Genomic DNA, 24,847 nt, shown 5'->3' with positions numbered 1-24,847 from the left:
AGAGTAACAACTTTAAGTGACATGGGGAAACAGACTCTTGAAGGGCACAAACAAAACTTTGTGTGCACCAGGACCCAGGAAAAAGGAGCAGTGAGCTCACAAGAGACTGACCCAGACTTGCCCATGAGTGTCCAGGAGTCTTTGGCAGAGGCGTGGGTCGGCTGTGGCCTGCTGCAGGGCCGGGGGCGCTGAGTGCAGCAGTGAGTGCATGGGACCTTCTGAAGGAGGGTGCCATTATCTTCATTACCTCCACCATGGTTCGGCCTCAGGTCAGACAACAGGGAGGGAGCACAGCCCTGCCCATTAACAGAAAGTTGGATTACAGAGCATGGCCCCACCCATCTGAACAAGACCTAGTTTCCCCCTCAGTCAGTCTCTCCCATCAGGAAGCTTCCATAAGCCTCTTTTCCTTATCCCTCAGAGGGCAGACAGAATGAAAACCACAATCACAGAAAACTAACCAAACTGATCACATGGACCACAGCCTTGTCTAACTCAATGAAACTATGAGCCATGCCAGGTAGGGCCACCCAAGATGCACAGGTCATGGTGGAGAGTTCTGACAAAAGGTGGTCCACTGGAGAAGGGAATGCCAAACCACTGCAGTATTCTTGCCCATGACCAGTATGAAAATATGTAATAAGAAGCCCTTAAGTCCTTCTCATATCATTAAATTATCATATCATGTTTTATCAACTCTTTCATTCAGCAAATATTTACTGAGCACATACTACATGTCAGGTGCTATCCTAGACACCAAGGATATAGTGATGACTTCAACAGATTAGGTTCCCAGTCTTCTTAATGGGCTTCTCCAGTAGCTCAGTCAGGAAAGAATCTGCCTGCAGTGCAGGAGACCTGGGTTCAGTCCCTGGGCTGGGAAGATCCCCTGGAGAAGGAAAGAGCAAACCACTCCAGTATTCTTGCCTGGAAAATCCCATGGACAGAGGAGCCTGGTGGTCTACAGTCCATGGGATCACAAGAGTGGGACAGAACTAAACCACCAGAGAAGATAAATAAATGGTAAGCTGGGAATGTGAGGGCTTGATAGGAGCTAAGCAGAGAATTCAATGAGGTGATGTGACTGAGTCCCTGAGGCTACTATCAAATGGTTGGTTAGAGGAGACCTCACTGAAGAAGACTTACATTGAGAGCAAATGACAAGAACCAGTCATGCAAAGATGAGGGTAAGGAATCACAGTCACATGGAAAGCTAGTGCAGAGGCCTAAGGCAGAAAGAAGCTCAGTCTGTGTAAGAAACAGCAAGAAGGCCAAGTGACTGAGTATAGTAGGGAAGGGAGGTGAGGTCACAGAGGTTAGGAAGACCTGATCTCCCAGCAGAAGTGAAAAGAGTTCAGAGTTCTATTCCAAATGTGAAGGGAAGCCATCAGAGTTACTTTATAGAAAATGTGTGTGTTATCTTTACTGGTTGTGCTGTTGTTGTCTAGTCATTATAAATAAGTATAATTCATAAACAATAAAAACTCCCAGCTTTAGCTTCCATAAAAAAATTAAAAAAATAAAATAAAATAAAAACTCCCAGCTTTAGCTTCCAAATTGACTGATTTTAATAAATACATGAAATTGTGCAATAAACACCACAATCTATGATATAAGACATTTTCATCACTCCAAAAAGCTTCTCTCTGCCTCTTTGCCCTCGATGCCCTCTCTTCTAACCACTGATTTGTTGTTACCAGAATTTTAGCTTCCCTAAAATCTCCTACTAATGGAATCACACAGTGAAAACAATTACATAATTTGCAGGGCCCAGAAAAAAATTTAAATGTGGGACCCATTGTTACAAAATTATTAAGAATTTCAAGGCAGCAAAAACATAGTACTAAACCAAACACAAGGTCCTTCTGAGCATGGAGCCCATGTGACAACAAACATCACACACCTCTGAAGCCAGCTCTACATTCAGTATGTAGTTTTTAGCATCCGGCTTCTTTTACTTAGCCTGATGATTCATTCATGTTGTTGCCTGGACCTGTGGTTTTTTCCTTTCTGTTGCTGAGTAGTATTCCATTGCATGAGCATGCCACAAGTTATTTACCTACCAATGAAAGGACATTTGTGCTATTTCCAGTTTGGAGCTATTATGAATAAAACTACTATAAGTGTTGAAATACAAGTCTTTGTGTAAGGTCTTTTAAAGAGAAGCTTTTAATTTTAATGAAGTCCAAATTATCAACCTTTTTCTTTCATGATTCATACTTTTTATCTCCAATCTAACGAATATTTACCTAACCCAAGATAACAAAGATGATCTCTCAACTTTTTTCGGAAGTGTCACAATTTTAAATTTAAATCTATGCTCCTTTTAAAGCACATTTTTGTGTGGTACAATTCAAAGTTCTTTATTTATTCTCAGCTATTGGAAAGGAAATTTGTTGTTGTTCAGTTGCTAACTCATATCCAACTCTTTGTGACCTCATGGACAGTAGCATGCCAGGCTCCTCTGTCCTCTGCTATCTCCCTGAGTTTCCCAAATTTATGTCAATTGAGTTGGTGATGCACTCTAGCCATCTCATCCTCTGTCAGCATTTTGCATGATGTACTATGCACAGAAGTTAAATAAGCAGGGTGACAGTATACAGCCTTGATGTGCTCTTTTCTCAGTTTTGAACAAGCCAGTTGTTCCATGTCTGGTTCTAACTGTTGCTTCTTAACCCACATACAGGAAAGGAACTGATGACTGGCAAATATCCTAGGAGTACTAAATTCTGTTAGCTGTCTCTCTCTCTCTCTCTCTCTTTTTTTCCCAATTTATTTAAACTAAAAACAAACAAAAAAAAAAACCAGTTCACTCACTTGTGCCCCCTTCACCCTCACCTATTGCCAACAGTTCTCTGCTTGGGGTTTTTTTAGAATGCACATATATAGGAGATCATACTGTATTGGTCTTTCTCTAATTTATTTCATTTAGTATACTGACTTCACTGAGATATGTGTGTGTGTGTGTATTTATCTCACAACATTTTTATCCATTCATCCACCAATGGACATTTAGGTTAGTTTCTATATCTTGGCTATTGTAAATAATGCTGCAATGAATATAGGGGTGCATACATCTTCTCAAGTTAGTGTTTTTGTTTTCTTCAGGTAAATATTCAGAAGTGGAATTGCTAGATCGTATGATAGTTCTATTTTCTTATTTTTTGAGAAATTTCTATTTCTTTTTCCATAGTGACTGCATCAGATTAGACCCCCATCAACAGTGCACAGTGTTTCCATTTCTCCACATATTTTCCTTTCTTATCTTTTTTGATAATCTCCATTTTAACAGATGTGAGGTGATACCTCAATGTGGGTTTGATTTGCATTTTCCTAATGATTAGGAATGGTATAGACCTAAGAGAAGCAGAAGATATTAAGAAGAGGTGGCAAGAATACACAGAAGAACTGTACAAAAAACATCTTCATGACCCAGATAATCACAATGGTGTGATCACTAGAGCCAGACATCCTGGAATGTGAAGTCAAGTGGGCCTTAGAAAGCATCACTGTGAACAAAGCTAGTGGAGGTGATGGAATTCCAGCTGAGCTATTTCAAATCCTGAAAGATGATGCTGTGAAAGTGCTACACTTAATATGCCAGCAAATTTGGAAAACTCAGCAGTGGCCACAGGACTGGAAAAGGTCAGTTTTCATTCCAATCCCAAAGAAAGGCAGTGCCAAAGAATGCTCAAAGTACCACACAATTGCACTCATCTCACACGCTAGTAAAGTAATGCTCAAAATTCTCCAAGCCAGGCTTCAGCAATATGTGAACGTGAACTTCCAGATGTTCCAGCTGGTTTTAGAAAAGGCAGAGGAACCAGAGATCAAATTGCCAATATCCACTGCATCACTGAAAAAGCACAAGAGTTCCAGAAAAACATCTACTTCTGCTTTATTGACTAAGCCAAAGCCTTTGACTGTGTGGATCACAACAAATTGTGGAAAATTCTTAAAGAGATGGGCATACCAGATCACCTGACCTGCCTCTTGAGAAATCTGTATGCAGGTCAGGAAGCAACAGTTAGAACTGGACATGGAACAACTCCAAATAGGAAAAGGAGTATGTCAAGGCCGTATATCATCACCCTGCTTATTTAATTTATATGCAAAGTACATCATGAGAAACGCTGGGCTAAAAGAAGCACAAGCTGGAATCAAGATTGCCGGGGGAAATATCAATAACCTCAGATATGCAGATGACACCACCCTTATGGCAGAAAGTGAAGAGGAACTAAAAAGCCTCTTGAAGAAAGTGAAGGAGAAGAGTGAAAAAGTTGGCTTAAAGCTCAACATTCAGAAAACTAAGATCATGGCATCTGGTCCCATCACTTTATGGGAAATAGATGGGGAAACAGTGGAAATAGTGTCAGACTTTATTTTTTTGGGCTCCAAAATCACTGCAGATGGTGACTGCAGCCATGAAATTAAAAGACACTTACTCTTTGGAAGGAAAGTTATGACCAACCTAGATAGCATATTTAAAAGAAGAGACATTACTTTGCCAACAAAGCTCTGTCTAGTCAAAGCTATGGCTTTTCCAGTGGTCATGTGTGGATGTGAGAGTTGGATGGTGAAGAAAGCTGAGCGCCAAAGAATTGATGCTTTTGAACTGTGGTGTTGGAGAAGACTCTTGAGAGTCCCTTGGACTGCAAGGAGATCCAACCAGTCCATCCTAAAGGAGATCAGTCCTGGGTGTTCATTGGAAAGACTGATGCTGAAGCTGAAACTCCAATACTTTGGCCACCTGATGCAAAGAGCTGACTCATTGGAAAAGACCCTGATGCTGGGAAGGATTGGGGCCCGGAGGAAAAGGGACGACAGAGGATGAGATGGCTGGATGGCATCACCGACTCGATAGACATGGGTTTGGGTGAACTCCGGGAGTTGGTGATGGACAGGGAGGCCTGGCGTGCTGCGATTCACGGGGTCGCAAAGAGTCAGACACAACTGAGCGACTGAACTGAACTGATTAGTGATGCTGAGCATCTTTTCGTGTACCTGTTAGATATCTGTATGTCTTCTTTGGAAAAATCTCTATTGAGATCTTTTGCCCACTTTTATAGAATTGTCTGATTTTTTATATTGAGTTGTATAAGATATTTATATATTTTGTTGAAACTTGAGTTGGTTGTGAAGATTTCTTGAAATAAGACAGCAGTAAATTTTGCCACATAGACTGGTTCTTCCTTTCACAAATAATTTCTTTGTGAAATGCAGTGTTGTTAGATAGCATTTCACCTACAGTGGAACTTCTTTCAAAACTGGATCTGATGGTCTCAACGCCTGCCAGTGCTTTAGCAACTGGATGAATGTAATCAGTCAGTGCTTTTGTTGTCACTTCAACACGTGTCACAGCATCCTCACTAGGCGCAAATTTCATATCAAGAAACCACTTTCTTGGGCTTCCCTGGTGGTCCTGTAGTTAAGAAGCCACCTTACAACTCAAGAGACACCAGTTTAGAAACCCCCACATGCTGCAGAGCAGCTAAGCCCGTGTGCCCCAGCCACTGAACCAGCGCCCCAGAGTGCACAGACCACAGCTACTGAAGCGGCGTTCCCACAGCCTGTGCCCCACGATGCGGAGAAACACTGCAGTGAGAAGCCCACCACAACCCCAAAAATAAACAAACATTAAAAAGAGAGAAATAAACCACTTTGTTCATCCATAAGAAACAACTTCTCACCTGCTAGTTTTATCAGTAGATTGTAGCAATTCAGGACTTCCCTGGTGGCTCAGCTGGTGAAGAATCTGCCAGCAACGTGGGAGACCTGGGTTCAGTCCCTGGGTTGGGAAGATCCCCTAGAGAAGGAAACAGCTACCCACTCCGGTATTCTGACCTGCAGAATTCCATGGACTGTATAGTCCATTGGGTCACTAAGAGCCGGACACGACTGAGAGACTTTCATTTTCGCTTCACTGTAGCAATTCAGTCACATCTTCAGACTCCACCTCTAATTTCAGCTGTTTCCACCACATCTGCAGTTACTTCCTCCACTGAAGTTGAGCCCCTCAAAGTCATCCATGAGGGTTAGACTCAGCTTCACTCAAACATCTGTCAATGTTCATATTTTGACTTCTTCCCATGATTCACAAATGTTCTTAATGGCATCTAGAATGGTTTCCAGTAGGTTTTCAGCTTACTTTGCCCAGACCCCTCAGAGAAATCACTGTCTGTGTTGGCTGTAGCCTTATAAAATGTATTTTCTAAATAACAAGACTTGAAATTCAAAATTACTTCTTGGTCCATGGGTTGCAAGATGCATGCTGTGTTAGCAGGCATGAAAAAAAAATTTAATCTCATTGTACAAGTCCATCAGAGCTCTTGGGTGACCAGGTGCATTGTCAATGAACAGTTGCATTTTGAAAGGAATCTTCTTTTTTTTTTTTTTCCTGAGTTGTAGGTCTCCAGAGTGGGCTTTAAAAATTGAATAAAGTAGTTGTAAACATATGTACTGACACTCAGGCTATGCTATTCCATTTCTAAAGAATAGGCAGAGTAGATTTAGCATAATTCTTAAGGGCCCTAGGATTTTGGCATGGTAAATGGAACATTGACTTCAAACCTAAAGTCACGAACTGCATTTGACCCTAACAGGAGAGTCAGCCTGTTCTTCAGAGCTTTTGAAGTCAGCATTTTCCCCTCTCTAGTTATGAAAGTCCAAGATGTCATTTTCTTCCATTACAAGGCTGCTTTGTCTACATTGAAAATCTATTGTTTAGTGGTGCTTCTTTCATTAATGACCTTAGTTAGATCTCAATAACTTGCTGCAACTTCTGTATCGGCACTTGATGCTTCACCTTGCACTTTTAGGTCATAGAGATGGCTTCTTAAGGCTCAACAACTTCTGTTAGCTTCAAATTTTCCTTCTGTGGCTTCCTCACCTTCCTCAGCCTTCATAGAATTGAAGAGAGTTAGGACCTTACTGAGGATTAGACTTTGGCTTAAAGGAATGTTGTGTTTGGTTTGATCTTCTATCCAGACCACTAAAACTTTTCCCGTATCAGCAATAAGGCTGTTTGGCTTTCTTATCATTCCTGTGTTCACTGGAGTAGCACTTTTAATTTCCTTCAAGAACTTTTCCTTTGCATTCACAACTTGGCTAGACACCTAGCTTTGGGCCTGCCTCTGCTTTTGTCATACCTTCTTCTCTAAAGGGCTTCCCTGATAGCTCAGTTGGTAAAGAATCCACCTGCAATGCAGGAGATTCCGGGTTGACTCCTGGGTCAGGAAGATCCACTGGAGAAGGGATAGGCTAACCTCTCTGGTGTTCTTGGGCTTCCCTTGTGGCTCAGCTGGTAAAGAATCTGCCTGCAGTGTGGGAGACCTGGCTTCAGTTCCTGGGTTGGGAAGATCCCTTGGAGAAGGAAAAGGTTACCCACTCCTGTATTCTGGCCTGGAGAATTCCATAGATTATATAGTCCATGGGGTCCCAGAGTCGGACACAACTGAGTGACTTTCACGTCACTTCACTTCCTCTCTAAGCTTAATCATTTCTAGCTTTTGATTTAAAGTGAGAGACATGCAAATCTTTCCGTCACTTGACTACTTGGAGGTCATCGTTGGGTTACTAATTGGCCTCATCTCAATACTTTGTATCTCAGGAAATAGAGAGGCCTGAGGAGAGGGAAAGAGACAGACAACAGGTGGTCAGTAGGGCAGTCAGGACACACACAACGTTTATCAGTTAAGCTTGAGGTCTTGTGTGGGTGTGGTTTATGGTGCTCCAAAATAATTACAATAGTAACTTCAAAGAACACTGATCACAAATCACCATAACAAATACAGAATAAGAAAAAGGTTGAAATATTGTGAGAATTAACAAAATGTGACAAAGATACAGGAAGAAAGCAAATGCCACTGGAAAATAGCACAGGTAAACTTACTTGACAGATAGTTACCACAAACCTTCAATTTGTAAAAAATGCATTATCTTTGAAGTGCAATAAAGGGAACTAAGAGGCACAAAAATGGAAGCAGACAGATCAGCTGGAAGACTATCTACAGTACAAGTGAGAAGTGATGGAAGATGGGACTAGGTTTGAGCAACAGGAATGACAAGATTTCACTTTGGTTTTGGTTCTCATTTCCCTAATGACTAATGATGCTGAGCATTTTTCAAGGGCTTATTTGCCTTTTATCATCTTCAGTGAAGTCTCCATTTAAATCATTTGACCTACTGTTGCTGTTTTGTTTTCGCTGTTTAACATTTAGGCCCAATGCTACAGGGTTTTAAGTAAAAGAGTGGCAAGATCTCACTGTAGTTTTCACTGGCATTTCCTTAATATCTAATGATGTTGAGCATTTCTTTGTCATTCATTTTAACATCTTTGGTGAAGTACCCACTCACATCTTTTGTCTATTTTGTTTTTACATTTAGTTTTATGATCCATTGAAGGATTTTAAGCAGAAGAGTGGCAAGCTCTTTTTACAAGAACATGTAGCTGCCATGAGAATGGATTACTATGAAGCAAAAGTAGAATCAAATCAGTTAGGAACCTTTTATCCAAGGGAGAAAAAATGTAGGCTTGTACTGGCATGGGAATAGGAAACAGGAAGAGAAATGGGCATATTTGGAATGTTTTACAAGTAGAATTGATAGAAACTCCTAGTAGATATGCTGTAAAAGATAGGGGAAAGACGGGAATTCTTATATTTGGGGCTTAAACTACAAAGAAGGAGAGGTTGTTAAGTAGGATGGAAAAAAACTAGAAAGTGGTGGAGAAAGCAGAAGAGGGAAGGGCCTGTCTGTTGTTGTTCTGTTGCTAAGTCTTGTCTGACTCTTTGCAACCCCATGCCAGGCTTCCCTGTCCTTCACCATTTCCCAGAGTTTGCTCAAACTCATGTTCACTGAGTCAGTGATGCCATTCAACCATCTCATCCTCTACCACTCCTTCTCCTCCTGCCTTCAATCTTTCCTAGCATCAGGGTAATGAGTCAGCTCCTTGCATCAGGTGGCCAAAGTATTGGACCTTCATCTTCAGCATCAGTCCTTCCAACGAATATTCAGGGTTAATTTCTTTTAGAATTGACTGGTTTGATCTCTTTTCAGTCCAAGGGACTCTCAAGAATCTCCAATACCACAATTTGAAAGCATCAATTCTTTGGACCAGCCTTCTTTATGGTCCAACTCTCACATCTGTACATGACTACTGGAAAAACCATAGCTTTTGACTACATGAATCTTGGTCGGCAAAGTGATGTGTCTGCTTTTAAATACACTGTCTAGATTTGTCATAGCTGTTCTTCCAAGGAGCAAGCATCTTTTAATCCCATGGCTGCAGTTATCAATCACATTGATTCTGAAGCCCAAGAAAATGTAATCTGACACTGTTTCCACATTTTCCCACCTATTTGCCATGAAGTGATAGGACCAGATGCCATGATCTTCGTTTTTTGAATGTTGAGTTTTAAGCCAGCTTTTTCACTCTACTCCTTCCCCAAGAGGCTCTTTAGTTCCTCTTCACTCTCTGCCATTAAAGTGGAATCACCTGCATATCTGAGGTCTTTGGTCTTTCTCCTGGCACTCTTGATTCCAGCTTGTGATTCACTCAGCCTGGCATTTCACATGTACTCTGCATATAAGGTAAATAAGCTGGGTGACAATATACAGCTTTGATGTATCTTTAGGCCATGTTAAATTTAGGTGCTTGTTAGACATTCATGCAAGATGTTAAGGAGGCATTTGGAGATACAAGTTTGGAATTTCAAAGAGAGGTCAGAGTCAGGTGTTTTTTTTTTTTTTTTTAATTGACATGATATTTAAGACTAAAATAACTGCTTATGTACAAAACTGTTTCTACCACTCCAAATTTCATAGGTTGAAGCCCTAACCCATAGTGTGACTGAAATTGGCCATAGAGCCTTTAAGGAAATTCATGGGAGCGTGCTAAGTTGCTTCAGTCATGTCCGACTCTTTGCAACCCTATGGGCACTAGCCAGCCAGGCTCCTCTGTCCATGGGATTCTCCAGGCAAGAATATTGGGCAAGAATATGCCCTCTTCCAGGGGAAGTTCCTGGTCAGGGATTGAAGCCATGTCTCCTAAATTTTCTGCATTGGCAGTTGGGTTCTTTACTACTAGCGCCACCTGGGAAGCCCTTTAAAGAAGTCATTATGGTTAAATGAGGTCATAAGAGTGGAACTCTAATCCACAGGACTGGTGTCCTCATACAGAGAGAAAGAGACACCAGGAGTAAATAGATACTAAAAGGTCAGGTAAGAGAATAAAGAAGAGGGACTTCCCTTATGGCCCAGTGGCTAAGATTCCAAGTTCTCAATGCAAGGGGCCCAGGTTCTAGTTCTAGTCGTGGAACTGGATCCCCATGCCACAACTAAGAGTCTGTGTGCTGCAACTAAGACCCCATGCAACCAAATAATATATTTATTTATTTATATAATATATATGTGTGCATGCTAAATCTCTTCAGCCGTGTCCAACTCTTTTCGATCCCACAGGCTGTAGCCCACCAAGCTGTTCTGTCCATGGGATTCTCCAGGCAAGAATACTAGAGTGGGTTGTTGTGCCCTCCTCCAGGGGATTTTCCCAATCCAAGTATTGAACCCACATCTCCTACATCTCCTGCATTGGCAGATGGATTCTTTACTACTAGTGCCACCTGAGAAGCCCAAGTGATGTATATATATATATGTATCATATATGATATATATTTATATTTATAAAGAATAAGGAAGAAAGTAGGATTTAGAGACATTGGATGTCACTAATGATCTTGATGAGAAATCTTGATGAATTGATACAGATTCAAGTATAACTAGAGCAGATGGTGGAAAAAAATGTGAAGTAAAACAGTGACTAAGACAAGTTTTCAAGATGTGTTGCTGTGAAGGGAAGCTAAGAAATGGGACGGTAACCAGCTGGGGATATGGAATCCAAAGAAGGTTTTACAGATTTGTTTTCATGTTGTTTTTAGGATGGGAGATAGTGATGCACATTTGTTTGGATGATTAAGTAAAGAGTCAAGTAGAAAAAAAAGAAACAAGTAGAGCTAAAGAGCTAATGCAGGAGTTGTTGTTGTTCAGTCGCTCAGTTGTGTCCAACTCTTTGCAACCCCATGGACTGCAGCACACCCAACTTCTCTGCTCTTCATTATCTCCCTAGCTTGCTCAAACTCATGTCCATCAAGTCTGTGATGTCATCCAAGCATCGCATCCTCTGTCACCCCCTTCTCCTCCTTTCCCAGCATCAGGGTCTTTTCCAATGAGTAAGCTCTTCAGATCAGGTGGCCAAAGTATTGGAACTTCAGCTTCAGCATCAGTCCTTCCAGTGAATATTCAGGGATAATGATTTACTCTTCTATTTCAGCAGCCTAAATGGACCTCAGATTTACCCCTAAACCAGGGACTGGAACTGCCTTCATTGAGAACAGTAAACTGCTACCCAGTTTGAAAACATAGCTATGATTCCGTTAGCAAGGAAGAGACTAGAAGGTGGCTTTGGGGTAAGCAAAGAACAGTACCTGCCATACTTTGACAGGTTGATGAGTGAAAAAGGGGACATCATTATTTTAATTTCTTTATTAGAATTTTTTTCATTTTGGTCATTTTTGTGTGTGTGTGAATTATTTCTACATATACTTTACCCAATTTTTCTATTCTTAAGTTGATTTTCATGAGCCTTTTATGTATCCAGGATAGTAATTCTCAATCTATTTATTTCAAAATATATTTTTCAATTATCATTTGGGTTTCTTTTTTAGTTAGGGTGTTTTACATGTGCAGATGTTTCTAATTTTTCATCTAAATCTGTCAATCTTTTTCTTTCTGGAGTATCATGCTTAAAAAGAATGCCCCCAGGTAACTCTTGTGGTATCATGTTTTTAAGGAAAACCCCAAGACTCTGTACACATTTATATATTTTATACTAATTTTATGACTTCATTACATGTATGTATGTAATCTACCTGGAAGTTGTTATACAATGTGAGGTAGAGATTTCATTTATTCCCCATATGTTTACCCATTTGCCTCAATGCAGTTCGGATCACGTTAGCCCCTGAATTTACTACTGTCAGTATTCTCCAGAATAATGTTCAGATTTCCTGTCCTGACATTCAAAGCACTCAACAGCCTGACCTTGTTTTCTTTCCTACTCTATTCCATGGATTCTGTGATTTTCCTACTGGTTTTTGAACTGTACTCAGATGAGACCTAGTGGGTGTGTAAAGCCCTCTGAGAATTATCTTGGCACAGAATAAGGGAGCCAAAATAGGCAAAAACAGTAGCACTCCCTCCCACTTCAAGTACAGAAACTCCCCTTTCACCATATTTACATGATGATGTTTCCAGACAAGAATTTTGTTGAAGAGATTCAACTGCTTTAAATGGGGAAAAAAAAAACTTTCCATTTTCTAGAGCAATTGATCCTCCTGTAATGTCTGCTGCTTATTAAGATTGAGGTCCACAGGAAACAGACTTGGAGGCAGACATCTGTGCACAAAAGGTTTACCGAGGAGTTCTGTCCTATAAAGAAGTGAAGGAAGCAGGATGAAAACAGAAAGAGACATTAGAACTCTGAAACAGTTACAACAGAGATTCCAAGAAAAACTAGAACGACCTCTGAAACTCAAATGAGAAGTCTCAAATTGAAGTAAGGGGCAATGTTGTCCAGGCATTGGACTGTGGCTGCCCTGAGAAGTAAACTTGGGTGGAGAAGCAATCTTGGGTTATGGGCCTTTCCTGGAGAAAGACTCAGATAATTCCATTATTTGGGGCAATGAGTGCCTCAATTCTGCAAGGGTCTCTGGGTGGTACACATAGTGTCTACACCATTTCCACACACTGGCTCAGGCGATGGTCAAGGGTGACATTTCTCACCACCTCCAAATCCTACCCATCCAACAAGCCTAGCTCTAATACTACATCCTCTATTGAGCATTCCCTTATTCTTATTATTGTAAATAATATTTTTCTCCTCTAAATTTCAAGCACTTTATCTATATTCCTCTTGTGGCACTATAGTGTTTATCTTGGTCTACCTTCCATTAGGAGCTTCCCTGATGACTCAGTAGTAAAGAATCTGCCTGCAATGCGGGAGTCGTGGGTTCAATCCCTGGGTTGGGAAGATCCCCTGGAGAAGGATATGGCAACCCACTCTGGTATTCTTGCCCAGACAGAGGACCCTGGTGGGCTACAGTCCATGGGGTTGCAAAAAAGTCAGACATGACTTAGCAACTAAACAACAAAAACAACCTTCTATTAGAGCTATTTTCACTTCGATTAATTAAGAACTTTCAATGACCCAGGCAATAAACTAGGACCTGGGGATAGAGAGTGAACAAAACAGATATGATTCTCTCCATATTTTAAACAATTGGAAGTTTCAAAATTCACAGTAGCACAAAATTAAATTTGAGCACGTAGCACAAAATCTAATGCAAATAAGGGTGTCAGGGAACAACTCTCCAAAGGAGAGATATTAAACACAGGCCAAAAGGATAAGTAAAGTGTAGCTCAGTGAAAGAAGGTGACGGGGATAAGTGGGTTGTTTTCAAGTAAGTGCCTGTGCTTAGTCGTTCAGGCGTGTCTGACTCTTCTCAACCCTATGGACTGTAGCCCACCTGTCTCCTCTGTCCATGGGATTCTTCAGACAAGAATACTGGAGCGGGTTGTCATTTCCTCCTCCAGGGGATCTTCCCAACCCAGATGAACCCGAGTCTCTGGTGTCTCCTGCGTTGCAGGCAGATTCTTTGCCCGCTGAGCCAAGAAAGTCACAAATGCTAACACTAACATTTATTCAACAACAACAAATAATAGAAGATAGATCTCTTCCTGTGTTCCCGACTACATCATAGGTGCTGGAGTTTCATCACTAAACAAAAACAGAAGAAAATTCTTTCTCCTAATGGAGTTTGCATTCCAGGACATGAAATAATCCAATATAACTAGAGTTTAGAGAACAAAGGAGAAACTGGTACAAGATATGACTGTGTTGGTAGGTAGAAGCAGACCACTAGAGGCCTGATAAGAGTTTCAAGATTTTTATACAAAAGGTATGATCCCTTTTTTTTTAAAGCAGTAACTCTAGCTGCTATGTACATGTCCTGTCTCTCCTACTATATTGTAAACTTTCAGAAGACTGGTCTCTAAGAAGAATGGAAAGCCCCCTTGTAAATAATGGGCACCCAATAAATAATAACAATGGCTAACACTTGAGAGCTCTCTGTGTGCAGAAGACTGGCCTAAGCACATTCCATGTGTTAAATCATTAATCCTCGCAATCCACCACCTCAGTTGACTGGATGAATGAGAGGAGGTATGCTTATTCCTTTGCAGCACTGGAACCTGGACACACCTGAAAATCTAGATATCACTCTGTGTGCAAGGTAAGGGGAAGGAGAAGTTGCAGAGGAAAAAAAATCAAAAAGCCACATGCACAGCTCCATATGCCTTTACAGGTTATTCAAACCAAATCATTTAAAAGCATTCACAGTGATTTACAAAGATAAGAAATACATGGATAAGAAAACAGTGTGATCCTATAGCCAAGAAAGACTGGTGTACACACTGGCACATCTCAAAGACCTCAGCTTATCATCTGCATTAACAATTACTTAAATATGTGTCTAAAGAACATGATGAGCTGGTTTAACAAAATCACTGTGCTTTTTGAGGAGCCGTGTTTTACAAACCACAACAATCTTTAAAGTATCAACAATAGTCCATATCTCTTATAAAAAAATAATAATAATAACCTTTTACATCTTGAGAATTTGTCTTCTTGGGTCTGCAGAGAGACCTACTCTGATTGAGAGACACCCCACCCCATTCCTGCAGCTCCCTGACCTTGCAACATACAAATGAAAGACTCCTTGTAGCCTTGCAAGAGGAGCTGGGCCTGCCTGCGTGAGAAGCTAGATAAATATTACACTTAGGAAGAAGCATGCAGGAACAGCTATGGATGGGGCCACAGAGGTACATTCCTAATTCCAAATAGGAAACAACACATTGAGCCAGAACATCTCGGGAGGGGAGGAAAGGCAATCGAGGTGGGAGGACACTGTTGGGGGTGAAGGGTGGTCACGGTTAACGGGTTAACACAGAGGCTCTCTCGCCAGAATTCCATTCCAAATACAAAACTAGTGTGAAACAGCTCAGTGTCCCTTCCTGTAAGCAGAACAGTCAGTTCTTGGACTAAGTGGAGGTTTATCTACAGATCTACCCATAAAGAAAAACCTGTAAATAATAATCCAGTGCACCTCCCCCCACCCAGCCTTCATTTCTTAGCACCAGTTTCCTGCTTCAGTTCTTAGTGTTTTCCTCCATCGAAGGCAAGAGTGACACCCCTCGCTGGGCCTTACCCCTCTCCCACGGCTGGAGGTGTGGCGGACTGATTGGAGTAGGAAATCAGGGTCCCTTCCTATATAACATTTCATAAATTTTGTTTAAACAAGTATCAACCAAAACCAGGATTTTGCAATAACAAATATTTTTATAGAAACCAAACAAGACTAACAAGAATTGTACCCAACTATTAGAAAGGCAAAGGGACTGCTTTTCTTGACAGTCCTGAAAAACTTTAATGTCAAAGACAGCAAGCAGCCCTGTCACAGAGCAGAGACAAGTTCCAGCCCTAACTTGTTTATCTCTTCCTGGGGCCCTGCCCATCCCCCTCCGCACCACTGGAGGCAGAAATCTTCCAGAAACAGGAGGCGTCAGGCTTAACCCTTTCCTTTACCACAGGACCTTTTAACTGCTGCAGATACGCGAGTTGATGAACTACAGGCTGCTGCTCTGCTAAACACAGCCAAAGCCAGTAAGCAAATAATGATAACGCTCCCTTAGTCAGCACACACAGGCACTGTGATAAGCTTGTATATTCTTGCAACAACCCAGACGAGGAAACTGAGGCTTAGAGATTAGTATGTGGCAGAGTAAAGAGCAGATGCCGCTGCTGCTGCTGCTAAGACGCTTCAGTCGTGTCTGACTCTGTGCAACCCCATAGTCGGCAGCCCACTGGGCTCCCCCATCCCTGGGATTCTCCAGGCAAGAACACTGGAGTGGGTTGCCATTTCCTTCTCCAGGGTATCTTCCCAACCCAGAGATCAAACCTGCATCTCTTGCATTGGCAAGTGGATTCTTTACCACCGAGACACAGAGGAAGCCCATGTAACATGAAATAGTTCAGTAAAATCAGAACCAGCGATTCATTTACTCAATAGATTTTTTTTGGAATTTCCTTCAGTGTGCCAGTGACCAAGAACATGTGTTGAACAGTCTCTGACCTCTTGAATTTTTACGGCTAGTGAGGAAGACAAACATTAACCATGGAAGCACACAAACATTTAAATAATTGTACATCGTTATAAACGTTCTGAGGGACAAGTATGTGTTATGAGAGAATAACCAGGAAAACCAATATTAACCAGGCTGTCAGAAAGGTCCCTCTAAGGAAGCAATTAATAATTCGAAATGTGAAGGATGCATGGGAAGTAGTTAGGCTGAAAGTAAAAGGAAGGAAAGTGTTCCAAGCAAAGGATATACTTTTCCCCAGGCCCTGAGGAAGAAAAGAGTTTGGCTCTTCCCAGACCAACGATCTCTGAGTAGGTAGCCCAAGAGGGAGGTGAGTAATGAGGCTGAAAATGAAGAATATAGACCACCAGGAGTTGGATTTTACCTAAGGGCAACAGAACTGTGGTGCTGGAGAAGACTCTTGAGAGTCCCTAGGACTGCAAGGAGATCCAACCAGTCCATCCTAAAGGAGATCAGTCCTGGGTGTTCATTGGGAGGATTGATGCTGAAGCTGAAACTCCAATACTTTGGCCACCTCATGCGAAGAGTTGACTCATTGGAAAAGACCCTGATGGTGGGAGGGATTGGGGGCAGGAGGAGAAGGGGACGACAGAGGATGAGATGGCTGGATGGCATCACCGACTCGATGGGCGTGAGTTTGAGTAAACTCCGGGAGTTTGTGATAGACAGGGAGGCCTGGCGTGCTGCGATTCATGGGGTCGCAGAGTCGGACACGACTGAGCGACTGAACTGAACGGAAACCCATTAAAGGATTCTCAACAGTGAAGTTTTAGCATCTGATTCATCACTTTCATAAGCTCAGTCTGGCTGCTGTGTACAGAATGGAGGTCAGGATGGCAGAAGTGAAAGAGGGAGAGGAGGTAGGAAAGGAGGTAGGAAGTCTTGCTGATCGTCATCCAATCAAAAAGATGGTGGTGGCTTCAACTGAAGTATCAACAGTGGAAACTGGAAAGAAGTGGACAGATACAGTAACTATATTTAGAAGATTATGAAATTTAATGATGAATTTGACATGGGAGAGGATAGGGGAGGGTGAGACAGGTAGGGTTAAAGATAAGGCCTAGGTTTCTGAATTGAGCAAATGCATAGACAGAAGTACAGAATAACTTGAAAATAAAAGGGGATAGGGCCGATGGATGGGTATTTCTAGATCAGCATTTCTCATTTAACGTGTATATGAATCACTTGCAGAATCTGATTCCATAGGTCTGGGATGGGGTCAGAGATACTGCATTTCTACAAGCTCACAAATGAGGTCAATGCTGTTTGTCCATCAACCACACTTTGAGCAGCAAAACGCTGTTGCTGCCAAGTCGCTTCAATCATGTCCGACTCTGTGCAACCCCATAGATGGCAGCCCACCAGGCTCCCCTGTCCCTGAGATCCTCCAGGCAAGAACACTGGAGTGGGTTGCCATTTCCTTCTCCAATGCATGAAAGTGAAAAGTGAAAGTGAAGTCACTCAGTCATGTCTGACTCCTAGCGACCCCATGGACTGCAGCCTACCAGGCTCCTCCATCCATGGGATTTTCCAGGCAAGAGTACTGGAGTGGGTTGCCATTGCTTTCTCCCGCAGCAAGACTCCACCAACCTAATAGACATAGAGTTATAAAACTTTTATTTAATATCATTATTTCCTAAGGAAGTGGAAGTTGCTCCGTCATGCCCAACTCTTTGAGACCCCATGGATAGTCCATGGGATTCTCCAGGCCAGGCTACTGGGGTGGGTCGTCATTCCCGTCTCCAGGGGATCTTCCCAACCCAGGGATCAAACCCAGGTTTCCTGCATTGCAGGCAGGTTCTTCACCAGCTGAGCCACGAGGGAAGCCCAAGAATACTGAAGTGGGTAGCCTATGCCTTCTCCAGCAGATCTTCCAAACCTAGGAATCTAACTGAGGTCTCCTGCATTGCAGGAAGATTCTTTACCTACTGAGCTATCAGGGAAGCCCATTTCCTAAGGAAAGGAGATTTTAATTACAAATAAAAAAGACAGCATAATTTAGAAATAAAGAAGCTTCTTTAATATGAAGGGATTTAATTAATTTTATGAAAAAGTATGTCATGCTTAGTTTGTTCATTTGGCCACAGACTAAATGAATTTTTTATTATGAACTGACTTTGAATAGCCACTGATCTAAACAAAATAACTTATTGATAAACAACATTCTTCAAATTTCAAATAGTTGTGATCACAGTTACTATTTCATTCCTCCAAAGTAAAAATTCTGTCCTTATTTATTAGGAACACACAACCACTAAAATCAACTTAATATTGTTCTTGGCTATTAACTGTATTCAGTAAATCTTTTTCAAATCATTAGAATCACAGAAAATTCACACCAAGTAGAACTACAGAAAGAATGTAAGTGCTATTTTGACACGTATAAGCCGATATTAGAATTAGCTCTCGCCTCACTTTATTGAATGTTTTTAAGTCAGACTTATTTGAGGTCAAATAGATGTGTATTGTAAATTACCAGATAAAAGCCAGCAGTCTGGCAACCTTAAACAGTGACAGAGGATAAGTAAATGATCAATGAGAAGACTAGATTGAATTTTAGAAGAATGAGAGGAACTAAGTAGAGTTTATGTTCATGAAAGACAAGATAACATGGGCTTCCCAGGTGACTCAGTGGTAAAGAATCGGTCTGTCAATGCAGGAGACCCGGGTTTGATCCCTGGATCAGGAGATCCCCTGGAGTAGGAAATCGCAACCCACTCTAGTATTCTTGCCTGGAAAATGCCATGGACAGAAGAGTTTGGCAGGCTACAGTCCATGGGCTTACAAAGAGTCAGACATAACAGAGCAATTGAACACGCATACAAGATGAGGACTGTTCAATCATTTCCAACTAATTTGTAAGAGCTTTGCAGGCAGGATTGATATTTCATACATCTTGGAATTCTCATAGTGCCTAGTAACATGCAGGGTATGTGCAAACTTGCCAAATGAAAAGAAGGTAAAACCTGAAAGAATAATAACAACTAGTGACCAAATATCAGAACAATGATAATGTTTTACTTGGCAATCTTTTACAGTTACATGAACTCATGAGAGCCAGCAGTAATAATTATACACTCATAAGTCTTTCCTTGTAACTCAGTCAGTAAGGAATCTGCCTGCAATGCAGGAGACCTGGGTTCAATCCCTGGGTTGGGAAGATCCCCTGGAGAAGGAAATGGCAACCCACTCCAGCATTCTTACCTAGAGAATCCGAAGGACAGAGGAGCCTAGCAGGCTACAATCCATGGAGTTGCAAGAGTCATACACAACTTAGCAACTAAACCACTGTAGCAACAATTTACAATCCAATGAAGCAAAGTTCATGTTTTAAGGATGCAAATTGAGATTCATAGCAAATGATGAAAAACTATAAGCAGCTAGAGAGAAAAACAATAATTTGGTTTTTCCAGTAATCATGTATAGGTATGAGAGCTGGACCATAAAGAAGGCTGAGAGCCAAAGAATTGATATTTTTGAATTGTGGTGCTGGAGAAGACTCTTGAGAGTCCTTTGGACTGTAAGGAGATCAAACCAGTCAATCCTAAAGAAAATCAACCCTGAATATTCATTAGAAGGACTGATGCTGAAGCTCCAATAATTTGGCTACCTGATGCAAAAAGCCAACTCATTGAAAAAGACCCTGATGCTGGGAAAGACTGAAAGCAAAAGGAGAAAGTGGTGGCAGGGGATGAGATGGCTAGATAGCATCACCGACTCAATAGGTATGAATTTGAGCAAACTCTGGGAGATAGTGGAGGACAATGGAGCTTGGCAGGCTACAGTCCATGGGGTCACAAACAACTTAGCCACTAAACAACAACAACAAACCCAATGAATCTCTAAGGGATAGCCATAAATTGAAATAGATCAACTCAAATCTTATTTTCTATATATACAAACTATATACTGATATTCTCTCCTTAGAAGCCCATGTGAAAATAGCCATTAATATTAACAACTACCACACACTGGAATTTTAAGTGCCAGTCACTGTGATAAGCACTTCATACAACTTAATTAATTTAATTCTTATGATAACACTATATAAAGTAAAAAAAGTTCAATTTATAGATGAGGAAACCTAAACACTAGAACTAGAGTTAGATTTCTGATCTAACTTCATTGTCCATGCTATTAAACACAGCTATACTGACACATGGAAACAGTAGCTGACTTTATTTTTCTGGGTTCCAAAATCACTGCAGATGGTGATTGCAGCCATGAAATTAAAAGACGCTTACTCCTTGGAAGGAAAGTTATGACCAACCTAGACAGCATATTAAAAAGCAGAGACATTACTTTGCCAACAAAAGTCTGTCTAGTCAAGGCTATGGTTTTTCCAGTAGTCATGTATGGATGTGACAGTTGGACTATAAAGAAAAACAGTGCCGAAGAATTGATGCTTTTGAACTGTGGTGTTGGAGAAGACTCTTCAGAGTCCCTTGGACTGCAAGGAGATCCAACCAGTCCATCCTAAAGGAGATCAGTCCTGAATGTTCATTGGAAGGACTGATGTTGAAGCTGAAACTCCAATACTTTGGCCACCTGATGCAAAAAGCTGACTCATTGGAAAAGACCCTGATGCTGGGAGGGATTGGGGGCAGGAGGAGAAGGGGACGACAGAGGATGAGATGGCTGGATGGCATCACCGACTCAATGGACATGGGTTTGGGTGGACTCCGGGAGTTGGTGATGGACAGGGAGGCCTGGCCTGCCGTGGTTCATGGGGTCACAAACAGTCGGACACGACTGAGCGGCTGAACTGAACCGACTGATACTGAGACAGGTTGGGACCCAGGGCCTGAGACTCTTTGCTGTAGTGTTTGCACATGGAGAAGCATCTCCTCGAACAACAGAAAACCAAAGAAACTATAACTGCACCTATTCCCAGTTGGGGCAAATTATGAACAACAAGATAAGAAAAGGCCAAAATCCAGCTTCCACTTTTGAGGTGCAGAGAGCAAAAAGTGGGCACTGTAAATGATCCCTGCACACAGCACCACCAAGGGACTGGGCAGACCACCTAAGCCTCCCCTCTGGCCTGAACTACATCAGCTCCACCCTCATCCCTTTTCAGGGACGCCTCAGGGAGTGAGTAAGAGAATCTGTTACCTGTTTTTGCTTCCTTGCACTGCAGCAGGAGTCCCAGTAAAGCCTTGTCTGAATTCCTTGTCTGGTCTCTTATCAATTTCTTTTGATTAAGGAGTCCAGGGACCCTGATCAGTAACAATACTTTGAAAATACCAAAACTGATAATAAAAATAAAGAAAAAACAAACCATAAACATACATAAAATTAAATACAATATGAGAACTGTTTTGTAAATATGGGAGGGTTTTTTTCCTACATAGACTTGTCTGCCCAAGGTGCCTTAGAGTGTGTCAATGAAATTCAGACTGAAAACTTCTTTTTTTCTGGAAAATCTCCCTATGGAAAATGTTATTCACTGCTCCAAGAACTTGAAAAATTATAGTTCTGGGATCATGCATATTTCTGTTCTTTTTGCTTACTTATTTTTATCTTGTGTTAAACATGTTATGTAATTTTTTAATAAAGGAAAAACTTAAAGATGATTGTTCTTGTGCTTAGCCTGTCAGGGTTTCTCCAGGCAAGAATACTGGAGTGGGTTCTTCCTCCAGAGGACCTTCCTGACCTTCCTGATCCTTCTTCAAGGATCAAACCTGAGTCTCCAGTGTCTCCTGCCTTGCAGATAGATTTTTTTTTTACCTGCTAAGCCATCACAGAAACCCAGGTGATTGGGAGATAAAAATAAAAAACTACAGTCAAGACTGAATTAATAAAGGTTGTATAGAACATATACCAATCAGCACATTTAAGTAACAAATAACAACTAGAAAACTATCAATTTCCAAGTAAATACTGAACTTAAGACTATACAGGCAAAGTAAAATCACTGATTACAGGGTTGAAAAAAAGAGGATGAATTTCATCAACAACACAAGTACAAATGATTTACCTTTGAGTAATGCAAAAGTAAGCAAAGAAGTTTTTAAATTAGCATCCTAAATTCAAAATAAGTATAATTATATCTTTATTTTTATCTGAGGGCTTTTTAAAAACCACGAAGATCACATATATCAAATCTCATCACATTTTATTTTAAATACGTGCAGTTCATTGTATGTTGGTTATACCTCAGTGAAGCTAGAAAAACTAGAAAAAAATTAACTAAACAAATACACAGGCTTAGGTCCTATGGAAAATGTTTTCTTAAAATGTCAAATTCCATACTGAATAGTATGTAATCTCTTTGGAAAGATGTTTCCAAACAATCAGAAACATAAAAGTTCAAAATATTATATGATCAAATACTTGATTGTCTAGCAAGAACCAAATCTATACAAAGTCAAACAGAAGTATTAAACAAATTTCTTCATGAGATGATATTTAATATAGATTTTAAGGAACGTGTGGGAAAGTTTTTCTCATTGAATAGTGTAGAAAATCTGCATCAAATTTATCCAAAGTGCATATTAAAATAAAATTCCTATGCATCATCCAAGAGTTGTGGAATCTCAATCTCTGGTGGTGAAATCAAGGAATCTACATTCTGATAGCTCCCCTAGAAAACCCTTCCAAAGATGAGTTGAGGTTTTCAAAAGTCTCATTTACTGACTGCTATGCAAAGTTAAGACTGAATGACTTTTGGTAGTCATGCAAGGAAATTTTAAGGGTTGAACATGGCTACATTCCCAAAGTAAATTTGCTGAGTTTGGGCACTATGTGTAGGATGCAGAGTTGCTCTGCAGAAACTTCTAAAACACAGTGAGATATTCTATAATTTCCTGGTGCTTCGAAAACAAAGTCCTACTAAACCAAACATACATTCAGTCTCCCCATCAAGACATTTACTAGATTTCAGTGCTCAAGAATGTAGGAAGCTGAAGTGCAAGCTCAATACCTCTGAAAAGAAGACCTGAATGTTCTCATTTTGGGGGGCCCAGAAGTTAAAGATCTATTAGATTTTCAATCAAGCCTGCTCAAGGTATAGAAACAAAATAGACAAGTCTGCAGTTCAGTCCTACTAAAACTAAAACTCAGCCTTGACCCACTGAATCCCTGATTATATTAAAGTTATTGGCTATTTACCTTACCTACTTAAAGCAAATAGTGAACACTTTCTGGTGGAAGATATGTTTTCTGAATCTCTTATGCTTTTCAAATACACAGTGTTGTACCTAAAACAAAAAGTTGTTAAATGTGTGAGAAGGCAAAGAAACATGATTTATAATCACGAAATAAAGCAGGCAGAAGAAGTAGATCCAAAAATAATTCCTCTATTGAAGCGCTCCAAGGTTTAAAAATAACTTCAATTAATCTGTTAAGAAAAATGTATACTAAATGAATGAAAAATGGAGACTTAAATAGAATAGATTAAACAAGATTAAGATGGACATCTGAGAAATAAAATATATCTAAAATTGAGAATTAAGCAGGAAAGATTAGTGAATTCAAAGGCAGATCAATAAAGAGTAAAAAAGATGAAGCACAAGAAGACATGAAGAACTGAAAAAGCTGTAATAGAGAAAAACAGGAAATGGTTAAAAGTTCTAATATACATGTAATTAGAGTCCAAAATAAAAGGACAAAGTAGAATATTTGAAGAGATAATGGCTGAGTTTGTGAAAACTGATTAAAAGAGATCATTGAAAGAATTCAAGAAGCTCATCCCAAACAAGATAAAAACACAAGACACACGCAAAAATACACATACACAAGATACACACACACAAACAAAACAGAGAAGGAATAGCCAAACTGCTGAAATCAAAGGCAAAAAAAAAAAAAAGAAGACACGTGGCTTTGAAACAAGCAACGTTAAAAATAATGGCTGACTTTTGAACAAAAATTTGGAATCCAGAAGGCAATAGAATACATATTTAAAGTGCTGAGAAAAATAATTGTCAACTTAGAATTCTGTACAGCCTGATGTAAGATATCACTCAAACACGAAGATAAGGACACTTTCAGACAACAAACTGAGAAACTTACTTATCAGAAGGCTTGAATTATAAGAAATACTAAAGGAAGATGTTCAATTTCAATGAAAATCCCATATTATAAATTCAGAACTGCTAGAAGGAATGAGAAAGATGCAAAGAGTAAATATACTAGTAAATATGAAATAATATCCACTGCTTAAAATAACAGTAACAAAATAATGTATTTTGGACATTTTGTAGAAGTAAAATATTGACACCACCCCTCCCCCAACAAAAAAAAGGTAAAAAGTGAATAGATTTTTACCTGTTGTAAGGTTCTTGTTTGAAACATGGTTGGAATGATGACTTAAGGTGGTATGAAATAAATCAAGTAGTCATATTTTATCTCTAGAGTAATCATTAAAAGCTACACTAAAACATATAATTAAAAAGCTAAAAAGGAGAAAAATGAAATAATAAAAATATTATTTCTTCTTTCTTGGATTAAAGGAAAAAAAGAACAGAAATACAAAACAATAAGATGGTAGGCTTAAACTCAACCATGTTCATAAGATGACTAATATAAATATTTAGAAGGCAACGGTACTGAAAATAAAATCAACAAT

At 40.3% G+C, this 24,847-nt stretch overlaps 1 long non-coding RNA gene across 2 annotated transcripts; it reads right to left on the bottom strand.

The window, feature by feature from the left end:
* Positions 1 to 568: 568 nt before the first annotated feature.
* Positions 569 to 24,330, bottom strand: LOC122689212. 2 transcript variants are annotated; one of them, XR_006339772.1, is made up of 4 exons: positions 24,292 to 24,330; positions 23,394 to 23,477; positions 21,391 to 21,527; positions 569 to 889 (listed from the first exon to the last, which is right to left on the bottom strand). It is a non-coding gene; the product is annotated as an uncharacterized LOC122689212 (long non-coding RNA). The 2 variants fall into 2 exon arrangements; XR_006339769.1 differs by lacking the exon at positions 569 to 889 and adding an exon at positions 11,584 to 12,486.
* Positions 24,331 to 24,847: the final 517 nt, after the last annotated feature.

This window comes from Cervus elaphus, chromosome 1, assembly GCF_910594005.1.
Source record: "Cervus elaphus chromosome 1, mCerEla1.1, whole genome shotgun sequence".
NCBI classification, from domain to species: Eukaryota; Metazoa; Chordata; class Mammalia; order Artiodactyla; family Cervidae; genus Cervus; species Cervus elaphus.
The sequence above is the reverse complement of the archived record's forward strand: the minus strand, read 5'-3'. Positions and strand labels throughout refer to the sequence as shown.